General features: G+C 44.3%; 2 long non-coding RNA genes across 2 annotated transcripts in view; one reads left to right on the top strand and one right to left on the bottom strand.

Annotated features, from left to right (window-relative positions):
* LOC146186122 (uncharacterized) overlaps window positions 1-20616 on the top strand; it is a 129339-nt gene extending 108723 nt beyond the window's left edge. Inside the window, exons 3-4 of the long non-coding RNA XR_014708081.1 lie at window positions 12519-12697; window positions 20104-20616. This is a non-coding gene — a long non-coding RNA (uncharacterized LOC146186122). The remainder of the gene's footprint in view (window positions 1-12518; window positions 12698-20103) is intronic.
* LOC146186121 (uncharacterized) lies at window positions 19042-23265 on the bottom strand. The gene is made up of 3 exons (XR_014708082.1): window positions 23179-23265; window positions 21952-22063; window positions 19042-19153 (listed from the first exon to the last, which is right to left on the bottom strand). It is a non-coding gene; the product is annotated as an uncharacterized LOC146186121 (long non-coding RNA).
* Window positions 23266-23552: the final 287 nt, after the last annotated feature.

The following is a 23552-nucleotide window of genomic DNA, read 5'->3' as shown; positions in this document are numbered from 1 at the left end:
AATTTCTTGTTTTTCTCCACGCATCTTACATTATGTCCTTTTCTTGGTCTGGATCCTTTTTATATTTTGTCCCTTCTTTACATGTGTCTGTTAGCGTTTCACGGCCGCAACCACGCACAACAATGCCGTTTGAGGTCACATGCCGGAAAATGCTTTCAACTTGTGCTGCTGTTTATACGCTAGAACTCGGTGATCGCTTATAAAATGAACTATTTCGGGGGTTGGTCCTCGGCGCCGGCTGATAAGCGCAACTTGAAAACAAGGCACTTCCGTGCCTCGTCAAGTGCATGCAGTGGGCTTTGGTAGTGTGCATAGTGGCAGGTTCTAGTGACAAGAAGTCAAAACACAGTAGCTCTGGGTCGACAAAAACTTCTATCTGTAATCACTGATGAGAAAACTATAGTCGTTTTATTAAAAAAAAAAGTATACAAATGGAAAAAAAATGTCAAGACCAACAAAAAGCTTGAGAATGCGTGCCGTTGGTATAGATGACGATGCATACACAGTTCACCGCTTCAAGATCACTGATAGCAGCTTACCTGTATCGCTCAATAGGAAAGTATATAACAGCTGCATCTTACCTGTACTTGAGGCTAACGAAAAGAGTTCCTTAAATTGGGGACAACGCAGAGAGCTATATAGAAAGGAAAATGATAGGCTTACACATTAAGAGATACGAAGCGTGCAGAGTGGGTCAAAGAAATAAGTCGAGTTAATGACATATTAGTGGAAATCAAGAAGAAGAAATGAGCATGGGCGAGTGCGAAGAGAGGATGAACGATGGTCGCTTAGGGTAACAAACTGGATTCCGAGGGAAGGAAAGCGTAGCAGGGGGCGGCAGAAAGTTAGGTGGGCGGATGAGGTTAAGAAGTTCGCAGGGGTCAAGTGGATGCAGCTAGCACAGGACCGGGTTAACTGGAGGAGTATGGGAGAGGCCTTCGTCCGGCAGTGGGTAGAGTCCAGCTGATGACGATGATGATACGCAGCTTAGAGATAGCACGGCCGTGCAGCTATAGGCTAGCCAGTTTGAAGATCGCCAAGTTATCTAGAAAAGAAGGGATGTTCATTGCTTATAATTTGTCGCGTGGGCGATAGTGAGCGTAGCATAAAGTGAACTCCAGCTTTCAAAGCGAACTATCGCGTCTAAGAAAGCAGCGGCAAGATGTATTCGGTGTGCTCCGGTATGCGTATACCGTGCGTGCGCCCTGCGGACATGTCGAGTTCAGTACGAATCTGCGCATGCGCATTCGTTACCCGCATATATATATATATATACATACAGGTTCGGGAGGGGAAAATTTAGACATTTCTGTCATAATTCCACCTCTCTGTTCGTATTCCCAGAAAAAGCTTCCACTTCATGTATGCCATGCAATATAGGATGAGGTCTGCGCATATATTTTTTTATTATTCTAAAGCGTAAAGTTAACCTTCTATAGATTTAATGCTGGAGGCTTTGGATATATCCGTCCGCAGTTTGCTCTATGACTCAGACTGAGAAGGCGTCGAGTCGTTTGTCCAGTCCACGGTGTCCAATCTCCCAAATCGACCTCGGCCGGACAAGACTGTAAGGCATGACCGCGATCGAACATGCCTTCCCGTGTTAATGTACGCTTGCTGCTGCCGTGTGATCTAAGCCAGTTTCACTTGTGCTGTATGTTACATACACCAATGTGAATGCTCATAACAATTTTGGTGTTATTTGAAAGTTTTAAAAAGTCTCTTTGTCGGAAATGAACGTCACCACCGCGCGACTTGGATCTCCGACTCCAAGACAAAATCTCCCGCCCGAGGCTGCGCGTGTCACGATGTCAATGGATGACAGTAGTCGCACATCAGTCACGGCGTGTTTTAGCAGAGGTTTAGCATATCCTATAGACGTGCCAGCATATACATGTACCCTTCCTGCGCAAGTACAGTGGCCACATGATGTTAGTGCGCAGGAGCTATAGGCGTCCTGTAAACCGGTACACGTCTGCGCTCTGGTCTCCTCTCTCTATTAGAGAGATTTAGTTTTCCGGAAACATACTAAAGTTTTCCGGAGACATACTAACATAGACGGATACCAGTTTACCGGACAGCTCCGATGCACAGGTGCAGTGGCTGCGATCGCCACCATGCACCCCTGTCAAAGCGCATGTTAGGGGGCGTCCGGTAAACCAGTGTACGTCTACGTTAGTACGTCTCCGGCAGGCTAAATCTCTCTATTTACTTCCCTCGCAGCGTGGAAAGAGACGCGCTTTGTGCTCGGTTGGCCTTGTTAATCGCCCACACCTCGTTCGCCTCGGGGAAGCAATCCGCGAGTTGCTGTACTGAAAGATGATGGCGGCCGGGTTTCGCGGACGGGAAGGGGGCGTTTTTGTAGACCCCTCAGCCCTCTTGGTAGTTCATTCCTTAGTGTGTATGCGTTTAAAGAAAAAAAGGAATGACCATACAGGGAAGGCAACAAATAAAAGCTCAAAATAAAACAAACCACCGCTACGCTACTTGGCGCCTCTGAGGGCTATTACGCGACGCTGACCCTGCCGGCAAAACGGCCAGGACGCGCGCGCGGGGTGAAGTCATCCGGCGAAGATTTGTTTCCTCTAACAATGGCTACGCCGTAACGCGTCCATATGCGTGAGCGCGAGTTTTCGACCCGTGTGAAGTAGTCTCGTGCGCGTATGCGAAGAAGATATATACACATGCACAATTGCGCCTTCTGCGCGGAAAGAAGAAAAAAACAGAAAACTATTATATATATTTATGCGCTGCGAAGAGAACGTCGAGTGGATGTCGTGGTTACCGAAGCGTGGTCGATAATTAGATTTGGACGCCGGCAGTGACGAAAGGAAGAGAAGAAGGAGTGGGCGTGGGGGAGGTGTCGGTGGTTGGGGGTAGCTAAGGGCGCGCGTTCGCTCTCTTTCCTCGGCCGTTATAGCACGCGTTTGCGGAAGTGATCGCTCAAAGTCGCGCGCGGCCGGATACGGTTCCGGAACGCGCGTCCCGCCTACCTCGCTATCACGCACGCCGCGGCGCTCGCCCTTGCTTGGCGCATGGCTGACCGTGCGCCATGCACCACCCTCGGCCGGGATTGAGCGCCCGATATTTCGGACGAAACGCGCTTGAGGTCTTCGTCTTCAATTAGTGATGTCAAACCCCCAGACCTATTCCTTCCTTGCAATGTGCTGGCTTTTTGTTCTGTTTCTTTCTTTCCTTGGGGGGTGGTTCAAGGACGGCCTGCTCAATGCTTTCCTGATCAATCTTTCCCTGTCATGAATTAAGGTTTTGTTTCGTACGGTTCTGCATATATTTTATTATCATCTGCATAGACTGGCTGATCCAGGCGATAAGGGGAAGTTTGGCTCGTTGCAATTAATTACGAAACGCTAAAATAATAATTTCACGGGAAATGTAATATTCCGGCCCTGGGACCATTCTGTGAAGACCCTTTTTTAGATTACTCCTTCGGCGTCTCCAATTGATTGCTTCAACTTTGAGTAACGGAACCTGCGAATCGCGGTGGTTCATTGCTATCGCCTGTGACGTTACATCTGGCAGCTGTACCAACTACCAAGCATATAAAAGCAGCCCCGACGATTAGGAATGCTCCAGTGATAACCGTGCATTAAGAATATTAGTGTTAAATGTACCGTTAAAAATGCAGGCCGTCGGCTTTTCACTGGCATACTTTGCTTGTGAAGCCAACCTTTAAGACGCTTTCTTGGAAGAAAGAAATGAAACGAAAGAAAGTCGCATGATTGCAGGATGCCAATTTAAATAGCACTGAAATCAACCAGCATATCTATAGGGGAGGTTTAAGACAAAGTTTGAAACCAAAAGGACAAGAAAGGAAATGACAGTATACAATGAAAGCGACGGAAAACTCGCGAGGTAGCAGTGTAGATGGGGCGATGTACAACAACAGAAAGCCGGGGAAAAAAAAAAAAAAAAAAAAGGCGACAGTGAGAAGAGGAAACTTTAAAAGAGATACGTAAAGTAAAAATAACATGAACTACAAAAACTGAATGTATGTGTGCAAATTAAAAAAAAAAGGCGAAAATCATACACTTGTGGGCCTGAAAAACAAGAAAACTGTAAAAACAACAAGGAACAAAAATGTGAAGATGGTCAATAAATGCAAATAAAACCGCACTTTGCAGCCTAATAAACATTTACACCGAAGAATATATACGGGAGAACGCAGGCATCGCAAAGTTATATATGAAGATCCAAAAAAGCGATTTCGTATCTTTGGAAAGCGAAGATACAGCTCTGATGCATTTTTCACTAATGCTAAATTGTGAACGGCTTCGGCGACTTCGCTTTCAGTCTTGTCTTTTATTGCAAAAAAAAAAAAATAAATAAATAAATATAAATGAAACAAGTCGCATATTGCAAAACACGAAGTGCAAGGCACTTTTTCCTAGCTTACCCTTGATTTCACAGTTCTCGCAATGTTGTGCTACTATAGGTGGCCTCCACTGCTGTTCTTTGCTATCAAACTGTTCACTTGCCCGTTCATTAAAGCATCTCCTTGTCACCTGCCGCAGGTGAGGGCAATTTTGCACACAACACCAGAAACACAGTTCGCGTAATTTTTCACGGGATTTATATATGTATATACACTGGAGCCGAATTTTTTTTTATTTTATTTTATTTGCTGCTCAGTTTAGAAGACCATCTTCACATATATCGGTTTTCGCAAAAATAGATCGTTGCGGTTAAAGGGTGTCTTCAAAAAACAACAGGGTGTGCACACATTTTTAGGGGCATGTGCACAGAAATCACAAGGCACATGAACATTCTCCCTTGGCTCCTATAGAATAGACCTCCTTCATGTTTGCAAACAAACAAGACGATCGAGGTGGCGCTGCTCTCGTCAGCGATCCCACGGTAGGCAAAAAGCACGACCGCGGCCGGGGTACAGTGGCCGAGCTTGTCAAGGCCGTGTTATTGTGATTTGCAGGCGCCTTCTAGGCAGACGAAGTGACCATATGTGCTAGTATTTCGTGAGCCTCAGCGGTGAGAACAGAAGCGATACACTGAAAAACTCTACGTACACGGCGTGCAGCGTACGGACCCGCACGCCGTACCGATGGGGATTGGGTTCAAGGCGCACAAGAGAAGCGTTGCTGCCAGCCGAGGAAAATGAGCGACGTTGGCATCTATTTTCTGTTTTGTCCCAGAAAATTATGCATGGAACGCATCGAGAATTACAAAGCTTACAACTACCTTTCAGTCAAGTAAGCTGACGGGGATTTTTCTTGCTCATAAATAGCGCTCGCAAACCGCGTACGAATAGTCCGCTCGAAGCATCATAGCATAATCGGATGATTCTTCACACCGAGCGGCAAATGAGCGTTCTTGGTAAGCACGAAGCACCTCGCTAGCGTCGAGCGGCTGTATGGTTAAGATGATTTAGGTCAGCATGGCAACAGTAGCCTTTACACCGCGCGGATTTGCGTATCATTTCGTTATTCGTTGAGATCACAACGCTGCGCATCTGTTATATATTTGCTTTGTTCGTGGGCGGCTGTCGTCGTTAAAGGTAGCAATTTTATCACGGGTAGTCGCACTGTTAGCTTGCATTACAATTACGAGCTGCAGCGGCCACTGTGGTTCCGTGGGTTCCGGTAAAAACGTCCCAGGAAAAAATGGCCCCGGATAAAACCTCTCCAAACAGATGCAATAAAACGTACTGCAAAGTCGAGCTTTCCCCTTTCCTGGTGCTTGGCTTATCAGCGATGAATTACGCTCATTGTAATCAACTTTCAATGTTTTTATCTTACATTGTGTTTATGGTTTTAGCGAACATTATGTATATTTTGAACCCCGCCGTTTTATTTTATTTTTTTTACGTTCTGTAGTTCTGTTTACTAAAAACGTAGACTGAGTTTCCTTGTGTCTAGCCGCCATAATGTATGCTACAGTGCTTCTTTCTACCCGTCCGCTTGAAATTTGCAAAACATGGCACTGATGCCGTGTGTTCGCAAAGAAAAAAAAAACGTTATGGCGCCGAAATTTGTGCTGTCGAGGGCAAACACGTCTCTCGAATGTGTAATATTAGCCGGGTGATTAGACCTATATTAAAGAGCGATATTTCCCAGTTTGGAAACTAGGAACTATGCACTGTATAATACTCGCAGGATGTTATAGCGATGGGGTTCTTTTTTTTTTTTTTTTTTTTTGCAATGCTTTCTCGCCAAGCCTTCTCTAGTTCCTGTAAACCTGTAAAACACCCAGAGGGCATAGTGCCCAAACAATAGTTACATCTATTCTAAAAAAACAAACAAAAAGGCATCCAATAAGATGTTAAATTTTTCGCGAAGTGAGTTCCGGGCAGATTTTCAGTCAATTTCTTCGGTGACATTTTTTCCTAGAGGCCGCTTCCTGATAGGACCTTTCTGGACGATTATTCCGGGGCTATATATTTCAGGGACCCTTTTTTCGGGGCTGTATCTTCTGAGGAACTCTTTTCTGGGGCCGTTTTTACCTTCACCCGTGATTCCGTAGTTAGGGCGGCCCAGTTCGGTCTCGGCCACACACGTTTCAATGTAAGATAAACCCCACAACTCGCATTCGCAATCAGCCGCTGTGAATACTAATAAAAGCGCTCAGCATAAATAAAAAATGCAGCTCCAATCCAAATCAGTAGCTGTCAACGTGAAGTGGAAATCTTCATCAGGAAGTAGATTAAAATAATTTGGCGTGAACGCGGCGAAGTTTAGCCATGCAATATGGTACATCACGGATCGAGGAGTGCTACACAGATCACTTGCGTAGCAGCTCACTGCGATTACATACAAAGCGAAAAAATGGGCTTGAGGAAGAGTTTACAAAGGTAAAATATCTACGCATGCTCCAACAAAGAAACAGGCCTACGCATTACAACATATATATGACTGCCTCGTGTACATATGTTACCTGCGCACCCGCGCCCGCACCAGCACTAAAACAGTACCAAGATCCCATCACGCGTCGTAAAAAGGCCAAACTCGAGATATTCGCGACCTTTGATCCGGTAGACCGCTCTGGCGTAAAGGTGAATAAGTTTCAGCTTAGCCGTGACGAAGTATTTGCCGCATATTCGATGAGCAGGCGTCGGTATCCAGCCTTGGCGCTTCACCGCGGCGGCCCACCACTGTTTACGGCGACCATTCTCGGCAAGAAACCTATGCAAGCTTACTAAACTTCCTCTTGTGTGTCTTTCAACACATGTCATAGCGACGCGATTAGTCGGCATGGTGCTCTGCATTCCCCGGCAGCAGCAAGCCATCGCACAATCACGGTAGGCAAAGCGACTGAAGCGTTTTTTTGCCTACCACGCGAAAGTCACTAACGACGACAGCGCCACCGCATTTTCGTGACGTAGCCGGAGTGAAGGAGGTCTATAGAATAGTATATGCATGCTTCGCTGCACAACCCCTAGCTCGCTCCACGCATGCGCTGTGAGGCGGCACTGTGCCGAATTCATATTGGCGAACATTCGGTGCTATACCGCTGCACTGCGTCCATGCAATGCATTTGCACGTCGCCAGACCAACTGTGTTTTCCTGCAAATTCATCTAGAATGCGGAAATAACACGTGTAAAAATCCAGACGAGCACACGTCAGGGGGGACCTGGAAACAAATACAGTGTTACGAATGAGTGCTTGCTTTATTTTGGTTATTTTGACCAGTACATTTTTCATGTTAGGCGCATATTCTCGACACCAGATCCATGCAAGCCGCTCATTGTCGTTCTGATCATTGTGTCTACTAAAGGCCCACTGTCCACCCTCCGGTCGAAAATATTTTCTTCCTCGGTGACTGTGAGACTTCGCCCCTAGAACACAAGGCCGCAAAATGTTTTTGAAAAGAGTAACTAATAACGCAGTTACAGCCACCGCAATCACCCGATTCTGTCATGCCTCTCTCCTTCCATTCCCTCGCAAAGGTTTTTCAGTCTCCTGCCCGAGGTCATCTAGCCTCCGCAATACAAATTCCCCTTCCTCCTCCGCGTTTGGCGGGAGGTGGGGCGTGGCTCTCCGCGAGCGCGAAAAAAAAAAAAAAAAAAAAAGAAACGGTCGAGGGAGCGCGCGCCGCTGGATTCAGCCTGGCCGTGGCGAGGGAAAAGCGCGCTGCGAGCGGTAGACACCCATCCTTCTCCCGTCAGTCAGCGAGACGGACCAATTGACGTCGTTCCCGGTACGTACGTCATTATCGTGGCCCGTCGAGCCAGCGCAGGGAACGGGGAATCTGGCTTCCCGGAGGAGAGCATGAGATAGCTTTGAATTGTATTTTCGATGCTTTGCGGCGCGCGTGTCACTGCAGCATTTTGCACAGACTATCTCCGGTGCCTGATCGAAACACTGGGCTCCTTTGCTTAAAAGGCCCTGGACAGTGGCCCTTTAAAGGGACACTAAAGAGAGAAAGGAAGTGGGTTTGCATCGATAGAATGCCAGTTCCTGATTACAAAATGACCACTCTTACTGAAAACAGAGCTGTTATAAGGTAGTAAAGAAGAATAACAGAAATACAGGTATCGCCACCACTGCCAAACGACCGAGGCTCGCAACTACAAATCACGTGACGCGCTAGGTATCCCGGAGGCTCACAACTGCGAATTACGTTGCATGTTTGAATGCGGCAGTACGTTTTTTCTCAAACATGATAACACGCTTTTATCATACGTAAACGACGCCGAAAAGACAACGTAAACGTTGCAAGGCAAATACAAAAATATACTTGGAGGCGCCACAGGCGCCCACTTCAGTTTTGGTTATGTTTCGGCTCAGGCATTTCGTGCGCACTCGGATAGTTTGTTTGAACCTGCAGCGCCTGAATTACGAGCTTGGAGCAGCAGATGCGCCTTGATGGTTCCCATTTGAGCATTCGGAGGCACGAGCGAGCGAAATCCGCTACCGCCGACACACTCCTTCGTTCACACTTCTGCGCCAACAAATCGCCGCCGCTGCCGCTTCGACTGCGACCTGATTGCTTGACTGCAGCTACGTACGCCACGAAAAGCATACATATGCTAAGTACCGAAGGAAAAACGCATTATCATTCAATTGTTCACTAAATCATGGCACATCTGACCAACATGTACTGCGTCAACAAGACCTTCAACGTACTATTTGCAGGCGTCGTAAACAAAAGGGGCATACTTGCCGCTCATACCAAGGAGAGCGTCGATATATTGCGCTCGGCGCCCGGCGAAAAAAAGGGCCTCGGGTAAAAAGTAAAAACTAAAAATAACGAAGCACCAGAAATACATTACAAAAGGTTAAAAAAAATCGATTTGTAGAAAAAAAAAAAAAAAAACTGCCAGGAGCGGTGAGACTCGAACTCGCTATTGCTGGATCCGTAACGTTCGGCGCTAACCGCTCGGCTACGCCGCTTTTTTTTTTTTTTTCTTCATTTCCGCTCGGCTCCCAAGCTTCTTGTGGCGCGGCGTAGCCGCTCGGCTACGCCGCGCCACAAGAAGCTTGGGAATATTTCTAGTTTTTATGTCATGGCCCCATTTACAATCGAGTGTTTCTGCTGCCGGTCTAAAAGTTACTTCTTGATCATCGGCGCATGCTGCCTGCTCTCACGTCTTGCAACTAATGTTCTGGATGCCTATGCGCACTATATTGTGCACTGGATCCATTTTAACATGTGGAATTTCACAGCGCTGGCAAATGTAGTGGCGACGGCACTTCGGTCATGTTCTGCTATCGTGGACGTAATTTTCGCTGAACACGGAGCTGTAGCACAAACCTTAAAGGAAAAAAGTGCGACGAAGCTTCAAAACTGACAAGCGCAGCAGCGAGGACACTATTTTGCTGGTAACTAAATCTGATTTGTATGTAAACATGTCAGGAAGCGTTGCGATGACCAAGAGCTCGGTTTGTTTATACACAGTGCAAGAAGGAGCGCAAAAGCTTAAGAAACATGTAAAGTATTGTGCATTACAAGCGCTCTATGTTTTCTTTTTCTTCCTTTATGGGCCCATCGCTCGGTAAATTACTCTCTTCATCGTTTTATTTATTTCGGCTGAGGCCGTCATTGCGAGTACGCTGTTGCCAAGTTGGCCCTTGAGGGATGCGACGCCGCGGGCCGCGCCGGCTCGCTAGTTATCACGGAGTCTCCGCTTACGTCATAGTGTGCGTCACTCAACTCCAACTACGTAGTTGGAGGCCACAGTTTGAATTCGACCGGCGGGAACAAGAAAAAACCTCAACTTCTTATCGCAATATCTCAGCAATTATTCGATTTTTTGCTGCCGGATATGCGGCGACAGTGTCACCAAATGTAGTTTATTAGATTTTCATACTATCTTTGGCTGTCTTTAGTGTCCCTTTAAGGAACGGCTAAGGGCTGTTTGAAATTGTGTGATTTCCTGCAGCACCGTTCCTCACTTGGTTTGAGGAAACGTGAAGGGCTCCTCATATATGATGAGGGAACCATATAAGCGGGTGTTCTGAAATATGGCCCTTATTAAGTGTGCCCGAAACTCACTGAGCGATGATTTTTTTTTTCTTTCCCTCGTGCCACCGTTGAGTGCGTAAGAGAAAATTACCATGTTTATAATTCTATGATTACACAATAATAATAGTCTGTGTAATCCGTCAAGAAATATAAATTCAGTAGGGGGTAAACGAACAGTTGTCGTCATGTATTATTAAAGAATATAGCCGCATTACGCTTGTCGTCGATGCCTGCACGGCAGGAATGCTTACATGGGAAATCAACCGTTACGGCCATATGGTTCCATTGACAGTGAGCTTTCGAAATGCTGCTTTTTTAGCATGTACGCAATATCGCATGGTATATGATATTATTGGGTACCTATAGTTGTGTAAGAAAAAAATACACTGCTGCATATTCAATGCATACGCGTACATGATACATGTGACGTTTTATACTGGTATTGGGGCCAAGCGATATGTATATTCTGCTTTATTGACCAGCGTATTCTTCGTAGTGCGATGCAGTTGTAAACCAAGTTCGTATTGGAAAGAAAATGTGGAATCATGCTATACGGAGCCATATACTTTTCCCTTCTATATTTTTTTGTTCCCCAAGAATTTGAATCGTGCTTTATGCTCTTTTTATTTGGGTTTAGATTCATACACTCGTTTGTTCAGTTACGCTTTCAATGCAATGTTTTGTCGCAATGACAAATAGTTCTGTCACCAAGATAACATTGACACATTCGAACGTGTACTGGTTAGTCGCTGTCCATTTCCTTGCTGCACAAACTTTAAACAGCACGTTCACGCGAAGCTTGTCCAGAAAGCTTGTGCCACGGGCTTCGATGTGTATATTCAAGTTTTCTTCACCAGCTTTGTCATTTGCGTGCAATGTTATCGTTTTAAGGCATATTCAGCCTATTATATCACTTTAATCCTGCTCGAAAACCAGCCTTTACCCTTGACAGGGTTTTAGAGAGATGTTTTGCTAGTTTAATTGCGCATATGTCGTTAGTGTATGCTTGAATCTGTTGACCGCTGCTTTATTTTGTGTCGCCACGCTGCGCTTTTTTGGGGAATTCTCGTTCGGATTCTGGACAAGCCTCTGAAAAAAAAAAAAAAAAAGAAAAAGAAAATAAGAAACACTGCGCCGTACGACTTTGTCATAGCTGTTCACTCCAATCGGGGGGAACGTAAACATCTCTTTGATTATGCCCGATTTCTTTCTGATAATTTTTTTGTCATGAACAGTCTCATAACCTTGTGGTCCTGACCAGTCTCCTAGATATCCTTGGTCGGCCTCGCCGTGGTAGTGCAAACGCGGTTAAGCGCACGACTGTTGTGCCCAAGGATGCGGGTTCGAATTCCGGCCGCGGCGGTATAGCACTATAGCGGCGGGCCGCTTTTCGATGGAGGCGAAAAGCAAGGCAGTGTGTTGTTCCATGTCAGTACACGCTGAAGAACCCCAGGTGGTCGAAATTTCTGGAGCCGTCCACTATAGCCTCCATCCACTATAGTCTCATAGCCTGAGTCGTTTTGGAACGTTAAGCCCCATAAACCAAACTGAGGGAAACCTATAGTATACTTTGTCGGCTCAAGCCCATCAGTTGGCATAATTTTCTGCCCGTATAAACGAATACACTGTGCATAATCTTGTAATATCCTGCTCATAATCCTACTCTCATATCGGTGGTCATTTTTACAGTCTTAATCTGGTTCCACATATGTTCCGCTTATAAGTGGAACCTTTAAAGAAGTTCCACTTATAACTGGAACCTATGTGGAACGAGATTAAGAGTGTATACGTTTAGCAGGTCACATATTTTTCATGTGTAGATCATATATGAATACACGGTACAGACACGGCGAGTCTATAGTTTAAACTTTTAATGCGCCCAAATAAACCTGTTGCAAGAGCGTGCACGATTTTAATCTCCTCACTATTCGTTTTTCATCTTTACCTCCCGAATTCTCCTTCCTGCACAGAGTAGCATCTCAGCGAAATTTAAACGCCGGCTAAAATCTCTGTTGTCATTAAAGGGTCTCTCTCTCTCTCTCTCTACGATGATCGTTCCCTGTTTTGTTGCTTCCTGCAGGAGTGCGCCGACGCTCTCATCTGGGCAAGACAGCGGCTAATCTGTGGATTATGCGTCAAGAGGAAGCTTACGTGAGTTTCTCACTGCCGTCGTGCGCTATGGTGGAATTTGTGCAGTTGGAGTGGACCTATCCAACCGTCACCGGTACGTGAGCTTTCACGTCAGGAGATCACTTTAAGGTGAGCCGAAACACTCGACGTTTTGTTAATAAAAAAAAAAATCACTATGGTATATAGCCCTTGCAGGAAATATCCCTTTCGATTGCTATAGACAACAACAGTGATCAGCTTCGCGTCGGCCAGGCATTCCCAGTAATTTGTTCCTAATGTAACGGTAACTTAATTGCTCTCGAGTAAGTGGCAGAGAAGAATGAAGGAATCAGCTAGTGGGTCTTTAGACCTTTTAATTTCAAAGTTTGACTTAAGTAGCGATTTCATTCGTGTTGGCTGCCAAATAAATGCCAAGACAGCGAAGTGTATAAACGAAGCAGATACTGACACTGTACACATGTCATTTGTTTGACTCGTCGTAAGTTTCGGGCTCTCTTCTATACGGACGTTAATTTCCTGCCTTTGTGAGGCACGTAAAAGCGCCATATAGTATTCTGGCGTAATGCTGTTCTAATCTTTCTAATCTATATTGTCGGGCTGTGATTATTATTTTTGCTTTGTTTTTCTCTCATTTAATTGAGTTGCCTTAAATGGTCGCAGTCTGATATCAAAGGAACACATCCCTTTCTTAGAACCTTACTTACATTTTCGTAAATTTGTTACACTCCATCGCCATGGTTATGCAGCTTCACAACAGCGAGCAGTTAGCAGCGTAATTGATTGATGCCGCCATGCAACAAAATAAGGCTTAGTCACTCCTGTCACGAAGATTATCTTACGTTATGCTATCGCTCCTAAACAGATATCGGGAAGCAGCTGACGCCTCATTTTGGGCGAGTTAAATGTATGCTGTACAGCGAGGTCAGCCGCAAGTTTAAACTTTTGAACCTCAGGTACGCTGCCGGAATACCGGCCAGAGCAGATCATACTCGACAATTAATTTAGCAACGCGGTAGAACACAGGGGAGAAAGAAAACAAAACAATTTTAGTTCGCAGCATTCAGTGTGCGCGACGCACCACGTACAATATAATCAGGTCACCCCACGCTGTAAACTCAAAACCACCCAAAGGGGAGTAAATGGCCCGCGGCCTAGCGCACTCAAGAAAAGGTGGTTTTTTTTTTTTCTTCTCAGAAAAGGAGTATCGGCTTTACTCTCGCGTGCGGAGAGGTATTTACGGTGTTCAAAGGACTAAAAATTTTACTTCTCTCAGGACAAGGGTTCTTTTTTGGAGTATATGTCGGGTCATTAAGGAGTTATCGTGGCATCTAATAGCACTGTTAAATACTCCTAAATGCTAGTAAAAGGTGCCAATAAAATGAAGGAAAAATTGCGTAAAATCGAAGATGAACGCAATCTCCTCGTTCGACGTGAAAGCAGAGCGTGTGCTCACGCATTCAACTTTAAGCTTCGCTATCATGGCGACTTCCATTATTTCTTGTGCCTGCTAATATGGCCTTATTCCTGTCCTCGTCTTGTTAAGCGCTGTTGAAATTGGCCCTACCGTGTATACGCCGACTTCCTTGGATCAAGTCCGTATGACATTCCTTGTCTCTTGCGTATATAACGTCGGAGGGAGCTGATGGAAAAGGTAACAGCGGCAGTAAGAAAAAAAGTGTAAAAACGAACAGAAATTAAAAAAAAAAAAAAACTGTCCAGCTAGTATGAGTTATGAAGAACAATGAAAGTATTTCGAAATCTTGCATGCACAATTCAAAACAAAACAAAAACATTGAGTCTTTCTTTAGATAGACGTACGGCGCCATCTAATAGCGAGATAAACACGAAGCACCACCACACAGCAGTCTCGTGCGGCTTTCGCCAGGGAGCCGCAAATGAGCTTCGAGCCTCGAAGCCTTTATTTCTCCACATCGTAGGCCGGGAATCTTAATGCGAACGCATCAAAAGTAAAAATAAAGTTGTAGTCGCAAAAAAAAAAAAAAAAAAAAAAAGCAACCAAACAGAGAACGAGCTCATAACGAAACTATAGCACGGAACTTGGAATGCTTTCTCATTTCCGCACGTTGCACCCTTCTATTATTTCCTCATCAACCTTTATCCCTAACTGCACACAATCGAGGTCCCTGAAGACTTCGTGTGTGCAAACGGTGAACAGTTGCTTTGCCTATTCGAAATATCCAGTGCCAAAATGCGCTTAAGTTCGTTAAGTCAGTGAATTCCCTTTCCATTGTTATGCAATGACGTCGTTACGCGTGATAATGGATGAACTTCTTCGACAGTACCAAAGACACAAAGGCGTCTGAATTTTGTGCATAAAAGATGCAATAGACGCCAGTTGATGAATGTGCAACGCCGGAAAGCCAACTCAACAAGCTTTTAGGTGCACGCTGCCAGTTAAGAAAATTTAAAGGGGGATTCAATGATGCTGTTGATAGCTTTTGATTTCTCGATATAATATTGCCCCTAAAAATACAAATCTGAGTTGATTCTGGTTAATTAATATTCGATTCATCAACCTCTCAAGCAGGGCGGGCATCAACATCCGATGCCCGCCTTGCTTTTGCCACTTGCGCAAATTACACGGACAGATTTCTAGAGTCAAAATACAAGCTTTTTAAAGTGTTTGAAAAAGCTCACCACGTACCTATACAGCACAGATGCTGTGCTTAAGTTTACTTGGAGTGTGTCGCTATGGAGGACTTGTGCTCTTTAAGAAACTCACATAAATGGGGGTGACTGTGGTGCTTCTATAAGTTGTTATGCTGTGAAACTGAGGTCCGGCCAACGCATTCGTAGATGACTCACGGTCCACCTGGGTGAAGTTTTTGTAGTTATGCAGGAGCAGTTCGACAGGGTTGCATTTGCCATTCATCCCATACCGTGGCTACAGCTAAGCTGTTTCTTCGATTCCGACGATGTTCAAATCGGGCTTGGTCCAATGTACCCAACGTATACCATTGTGCACTGCCGTCCACTGCACGTATATCAGTGAGCGTGTGCCAGAAAGAAAAAAAAGAAAGATCAAGGAAGAGCCTGAGAGTGGTACGTGCGCGACGTGGCGAAGCAGACTTGCTGCCGCTCCAAGAGCTGAGGAGAAGCCGCCGCCGCTGCCGCGTCCGTGGTCGCCGCGTCGGCGCGGGAGATTTACCACCCGCCACGGTGCGGAGCGCGCGCTCGCGCCTCTCGGTGCCCGGTTCGGACAAACGAGCGTAACTCATCGAGCGGCGCCGGAGACAATGCATGCTCCGCGAGACGCACGGCCCCGCTGCACGCTTGCTTGGCTAAAGGGAAAAGAATAAGAAAGGAAGGAACGTAAAAACAACTAACAACATAAAGCTCGTGCGTACTGCGAAGCCTTCTTTAGCGGGGCAGACGCACGTGTTGGGCGAGCCTCGGGCCGTACAACAGCTCTAGTAGAGAGAGGCCTGCGGCACGGCGGCCTCCAGAGGCCGCCAGTGGAGCTTCCGTGGCTCTGCTGGCAGAGAACGTAGACGAGCCAGTATACGAGCTATTATGCAGTCAGCGGCAGATATACTGTCGGCCCCGAATGCCACCCTATACACACTGATAGAATAGTCGGTCGATTCTATCTGCGTTCTCGCGCTAGGGGGGGATCAGTGGGCTATGCCGCGTTGTCAGGAGAAAGAGCTGAGCGCTCCGCGGCACGAATGTGAGTTAGTGTGACGCCTTCTTCAGAAAGCCTAGCTGGCCGGTCACGGGGACCCTTTGCCAAGAGACCCCCTCCGCGATGGAAATACGGCTCTGGTATTGTCTTCCCCCGTCCCGCGGCTTCTCTTCTGCCTATTTCTTTTGTTTTTCGCTTTTCCTTCAAGCTGTAATAAGGCGCGAATCCCCGAAAAACATGAGTGTGCATAAGCCGAAATCACTGGCAGCAACAAGAACATATATCCGAGTTGTGGCTGTTCGGGTTCGCAACGGCACATATTTCTTTATGCGATATACCAATCATGCATGCTTTTGCATGGGGATACATAGTGACGGTTCCCTCGCAAATAAGACGCCACCCAGCACCGATTAATTGTGACGCGATTTGGTTTTATTCTGTAAACATTCTTGTCATCATCAATCATGGGTAAACAAAAGAAACTTGGCTTATGCAAGCATGGTTATGTTACCGGCCCTGCGCTGTGCTAACGGTCGAACGTGCGGGGGAATATATGACTGTGTATGGGCAGAAAATTCACTGAGCGAATTACGCTTATTTTTAAAAAATGGACCGTGAAAATCTGTTTTGCTAAGACGCGCATGAGCAATAGGTATCCCATCAATGCTCTCTGCAACACTAATATTTTTAAGCTGGCTTCATTACCTCCGAACTAATCAGTGATCATGCTCCTCCTTTTCCCTCCACGCCGGCGCTCAAAGAAAAAAAGAAAAGTCGCGTCGGTGCACCTTCACGCCCCGTCCCGCCGGCGTGACCTGGTAGTGTCCAATAAGCGGACACACCCAGAAAGTCCCAGTGACGTCAACCGGGGAGGTTTGAGAGCGGCGATGTGTCGCCGAAATCGGTTGCGAACAGTCGCCAGGAACACCTTTTAAAAAATATTTGGGCTCCACCCAAATCTTATAATTTTGACTCGAATGCTCACAAATGGCGTATAATACTACTGCATGCAGCATTTGCTCTTTAAGGATGTATAGAGACTGTGAGAAGTCCGTACGTTGCCTTAGTGCAGATTTTTGTTTTTGTTTTCAACGTTCACTTGCCCTTATCATGCGGATTTTGCTGTTTGCACGATATTACTCCGTGCGTCGCGCTCACTTGTAATGACGGGCATAGAGGAGAGTGCCTTAGTGTGTTTTCATGCCTCTATATGCGTTTTTTATTACACGTCTTCGCTTGGAAGGAGTTATTCGACATCCTCGACATTTGCTCGAAGAAGCTAATTGCATTTTTCTATACTAGAAAAAAAAATGGCATCGCCGTTTTACATTGCGTTCCTTTCACTGTTCCTTTCACCGTTCATTTCACTTTTTTTAAATATGTTTCGCAAGCTGGTCAAGGTTCAATCACTCCACAAATTTATCATTTGCATCTTGATTCCTGATAATTTGATATTTCGGTAATGGTTAAACAGACGCGTGATGGCCTCCCTCGCCTTTCTGATAAACTGGCCTGCAAGTAACGTCACGAATCTCCCTTCTTTGCCCGTTGGTAAAACACCAAAGGACTTTTCGCGCAAGAATTCAGCCACCTTGAGTATAAGGCAGTTTCGACATGATGTGCTTTTTGTGGCACATCATATCCACACCTTCGAATATCCAGGTGTCCTTTTTGACTCCCCGCTGCGAGTCCAGACACACGCCTTACAAAAGATAGCAGTTCCGGAGCACTCTTCGACTCGAAGGCATATTTTGGGCCCATGCAATCATCCGTTGTTCGTTGTTTGGGAGAGCGTGCCCGTTCACAGTTCGGATCTCTCACTGACCGTCCTTGGGCTACCGAGAAAGTTGGCCCTTAGGCTGACCAACATGCCCTGCCACAAAAATTCTATCGTCCGATCAGCCAATGCGAGGAAATCCCCAGCTTGGGCAGGCGCGTACGTTCGTGGACAAAATTCTGTGGACCACGCAGGCTGCGACCAAAGCGCATATTCGGCCACTATAGCAGCGCTTGTTGATTTGAAAGTTGGATTTCAGTTTTTTTCATGTGCACTTGAGAAATAAGCTATTAATTCTTTTACATCGTACTTCTACACTCTAAAAAAAAAAGGTGTGATCTTAGTCTTTTTGGGGGGTAAACTGCTTGTCGCTGAGCTAACACCTTTTTGGGGTAAGGTTACGCTGTGTCTTGGAAGACTAAGTATTTATACCATTGCATGTAGTGTAACATTACGCTTCTGGTAGCATAAACTTGCACCTTCACAAGCAGTGTAACTGTATTCTACCTAGGCATAACGTTGCACCTTTCATAAAGGCCTATGTTTTAGTCTGTCGATGGCATAAGCATACCCTTGCATCAAAGGTGCAAGTTTGCACCTTGACAACGTAAGCTTATCCTGTATGTACAGGTGCAAAGTTACCATTTTAGAGTATAAATTTATATTACGACAAAGAGCGCAAAGTTTTGCACCTTTATGGTGCAAGCTTATACCACCAGGAGAAGGATAACGTTGCCCTCCAAGCAGTTTAAAGTAATGCCATATTACATAGGGTATCTAAGCATCATCTTGTGGTATATATATGCTATCCACACAAGAGTACTATTACCAATCTGCATCGTAAACTTGATCACTGGAAGCAGGAATAGAGCTAACCAATACATTTCAAGATTTTCTGGAAGGAAAGATTATGTTGAAACATTGCAATATCTTTGTGTCGTCTGCAGTGTGACAGTGAGCAATGTTTCAGGTGAGGTAGGCTGTGTCATGTTGTATTCAAGCCGTAACTTATGTTGCAGAGTGAACAAAAAGAATTTACAGAACAATCGGTTAAGATAACATACCATGGTGTTTATTTCACCTCATTATACACCGAAGTTGCAGCAAGGGACTGGATAATCTTCTCCGCACAGTCAGGGCAGGGATGTACCACGTATTTGACCTGCATAGAAAAGAGAACTTGTAATCGGTTACTCACGAAGAAAGTCTCACAAAACATGCTTATGGAGTAATTAATTCACATATAAAAATAACACTGCACAAAGGGCAAGTAAAAAGGAAGACAGATGGAAATAGTGCACCAGTACAGGCTTCCAAGTGTTTATATAATGAGAATTGTGAAATCACACAATATATAGATCAATGAAAATTCTCCAAATCTGAGCTTTACCTGTGCCACTAACACACACATAGACAACTAGCACATTGCAATCTCAGAAAAAATTGACAATATGCTCAATAAGACACAATATACAATGAGACATATTCTTGTTAGGAGCAGGGTCAAGCCATAGGCATCACTGATGTTGGACTACCCAGAGGGTTATTTAAAGAAATATGAATGAAAACATATTGATAAAATAGAAGCTAGCCTAATAAAGGCAAAAGATGTGATTTAAAAAACCCCTCCCTCTACTCGTTCATATGTGCAGTTCTCCTTTTTTTATCATTAGCTTTTTATGTTAAACTTTGTTTTATCACCTTCACTTTCACCTTTGTTGTTTGCTGGTTTCCACTCCAACACCCAAACATTATAGTTTGCTTTCACACCTGACCATACCAGTGGTCTTGTTTCTAGTCACTATGGTCTCACCCTCCTAGAAAACACTGTCTCTGGTCCTTCATGACATTATCTTATGTTGCCTATAGTGTTAATGTTTTCCTGAGACTACACTGTCTTTAGTCATCTGATCATCCATCACAAGTGACAACTGCAAATCTCTTCTTCTTCTTCTTTTTTTTTTGGGGGGGGGGGGGGGGAGGGATGGGGGGAGGTTCTTTTGTTCTTGCATTCGTTGTCATTTCTCATGAATATAATGAATGAAGCTTGTTCCTGCAGAGCTTGCTCCTGCAGGGGTATGTCTAAGGCCATTCTATTGTTTCTGCCTTTAGTGCAGTTTACATTCCTGGAAAAAGGCATGAATATACCACAGAGGCTATGCCTTATAAAATGCGGGATACCACTTCTGAAAGATGGAACATTTCATGCTAAAAGAGCAATGATAGCAAGGCACATCCAAAGCACCTTCTGCACATGTGCATTACTGCAGTGATGTCACAGATGCAGAATTATGTAAAGCATGACAATAAAATGCAACTTTTACATAAGTTCATTGCTAGTTTCACACCACACATCAGCTTATGCCGATGCCAAAAACTTCTCGAGACTGCCGTTTCACTTCAAAACTACATTATCTTGCTCAGGAGGCAAAAAACAATACACTTCAATACCCCTATAATTCCTTGAACAAACCACAAAGCTTGAGATTCTATGTATTGCTGTTTCATGTAATGCTCGCAGCACATGCAGCAGGAATAAAACTTCTCATAAACTGCAATTTGCCAGAACTGTCAACTGCTTATCTCTTTAGATGCCTAACTAATGAAATTGTAAATGCTGACCAATATTATACAAGAATGATTATTAAAAAGTGTTCACAACAAATTTCTCGAAGATTATGTTCTTTACCTTTACAGATTGCAAATCATAAACTATGAAGAGATACCCGTGCAGTCTCTGCCGGTGGGTTGTGCAGCAATGTGGACTTTGGGTACCTGGTACAGCTTCAGGATTAGACTTAATTATCTATTCTTTTTTTTTTATAAGAGGCAATATGAAAACTGCAAAATTGAAGGCTATTAATGAGTGAGCCTAGGCCTAAAACCCTCCTAATCATCTATGTGGTCTAACATAATGAGCATCAAAAATATTCCTTTAAAAGCTTTGTAAGTTGGTTTTTCCACGTTACATAACTAAAAAAAGGGTGTTGCTGACATTTCTTATTCAGATAATATAGACATATTTTGTGTTTTTGATGATGCAGAAGAAGCTAACATGATTCTGGCAACAATACCAAGTGCAGCAACATTTTTTACATGCAATGTGGGAAAGCAAGACAATAGTTTTCAAATACGCCTTTCCTTGTTCAGTATTTTGAACTACATTGCTCTTTCAGAAAATTTAAGAACTGGGCTCACCTATAATATTGGGGACCCTCATTTCTGGTATATAATACTGTCCCCTAAAATTAAAATGCAAAAGTTAAGTCAATTTTGGTTGATTAGCCATTCAACCATTATCCTCTACCACAGACATGTCCACTGTGCTGCACAATCCAGTTCTAATTGTACTGCAAATTTCATTTCATTCATTCTCCCTTTATAGGCCCATAGACATGACATAAGGGGTGGGGGCATATATATATATATATATATATATATATATATATATATTTGTTAAATGGTAGTGGTGGAACACAAGGAAAATACGCTGAGTACAAATGGCACAAAACAATATAAAGAACACAAAAGAAACAATAAAGCTGAAAGTGCTAAAATACCGTCCATTACATATCACCTGCAGTACTTCATTTTTAGTTTCATTCTATTGTGGACATTAGCAACATAAGAGCATGTGAGTTGTTGAAAATTACACCCATCAGAGAACATAACCTTACTGCTGAGAACCAAGTGCAAACAATTTAAATATTAGGTTTTGAAGAAAAAAAGAGAAGAGGCATACATTAACAGCTCACTCAATAAAAAGAAGTCAACATGTTCAGATCGATTACATACTGAAAACATTCCTCCCTTGCTATCTTGCTCAATAGCACTGAATGGTTCCAAAATCAATGTAATGCCAGGGCTATTGCTCCTCAGCATCGAAAAATATGCTCTTTGATAGACATAAAGCAACAATGAACAGACCACAATGCCACAGCTATGTCGAAAAATACATACCACACAAATCTTGCCGTAAGTAGTCGTCCAGCGCTGAAGAAAGCAGGTTGATCTTTAGAAGCAGGGGTAACAACAGCACTTCTACACCGTATTCCTCCTACTGGCAGGTACGCTGCAGCAAAGGTATCATTCATAACATTAGCATGATACTTGTAACTAGTACATACATAACTATAGTACAAAAAATAATGGCACCACACATGCCACAACAATGACTCAAATATTTTGACAATGAGCTTAAAAGCTACAACTCCTGTTCCTAGATATATCTGTAACAATATCTGCCACCTCTTTACATTCGAAATAACTGCTTAAATAAACTAGAATAGCAGATTTATGACAAACTGCTAGCACAATGACAATACACATTAACTTCAATGAGGGAATGCCTCAGTACCAGTGAATTGTAGTAATGAGTATAACACAATGTCTGACAACAGAAACTACAGAAGGAAAAGAATGTGTTGTTATTGGTCAGGCATAGCCTCCTTTCTATGGGTCAGGAGGCTGAAAAGTTCAGAATGGAAATAGCTGAGTAGAAACTATAGCAAATCCCCAAATGAAAAATATTAGTGATATAAAAATTTTCCTTAGCTCGCTAACGAAAATTAGCACATTTAATCAAAATAGCTGTTTGGGCCAGTTGGTTCATACTTACACCCTAAAAGACCAGCGAAAAAAAGAAAACAGGTACAAAGGAACACAAAACGTATTTCAGTGCCCGTCCTGTCATTTTTTGTTCCTTTGTCCCCGCAATTATTATTTTTTTTTTGCGCTGGTCTTTTTATGTACCGATTACAAAAAGAAAGTCAGTCTTAAAGCAAAGAAGGGGTGACACATGGTTTGCTTCAATGCTGAAGACATCTGATCACCAGCTAACCCAGATTTTTCACTTGTTAAGTGATTTGATCGAGTCCAATATTTATTATCAGTTCTTAACATAAGTGATCAGCAAGTTAAATAACACCATTTACTCGCACACGCCCTCAAACACAATGAAACTCAATTGATAAGTCACTGTCTGGGCGTGCACCATATTGCACGGCATGAGCGAAAATGGCAACACGCAAGGAGACACACACATGGCACGCGACATAAATATTCTCCGACGAGAATCCCAAGCAGTATACATTGAGGCAGATGTCAGTGATCAGCAATATGTGCCACAAAAGTGCGCGTGTCAATTTAAACGCCCCTTTCTGGACGGAAACAATGCTTTGGACTTACCAGCACGGATAGCAGAGACCAGTTTCAAATTCTTTGAAGAAACGACAGTCTACGTTCTTGTGCAGACGAGACGAAGGACTTGAGCCTGCAGCGAAAAAAAAAAAAAAAAAGCGTGAGAAATGTCTTTCCTGCACATTGCGTCATTGCGACAGTATACATGTACACGAATCGGCTCGGTCCCACCTCTGGTCTCGACGCCATCAGCTCAAAACTGCGGGGTTAAATCGGCGTTCTGAAAGCGTGACTTTAGGATATCAAGCGCGCTGCCTTCGAACGTACAAGTTGCTGGCAAAAGAACCGTAAACTTAACCCATCACCCTGCATGCTCTCCCGCATTTATGGCAACGTTCCCGTAAAGCAGCAACAACAGACGA

Source organism: Amblyomma maculatum, chromosome 6, assembly GCF_055883805.1.
Source record: "Amblyomma maculatum isolate TAMU_Amacu chromosome 6, ASM5588380v1, whole genome shotgun sequence".
NCBI lineage: Eukaryota > Metazoa > Arthropoda > Arachnida > Ixodida > Ixodidae > Amblyomma > Amblyomma maculatum.
The sequence above is the reverse complement of the archived record's forward strand: the minus strand, read 5'-3'. Positions and strand labels throughout refer to the sequence as shown.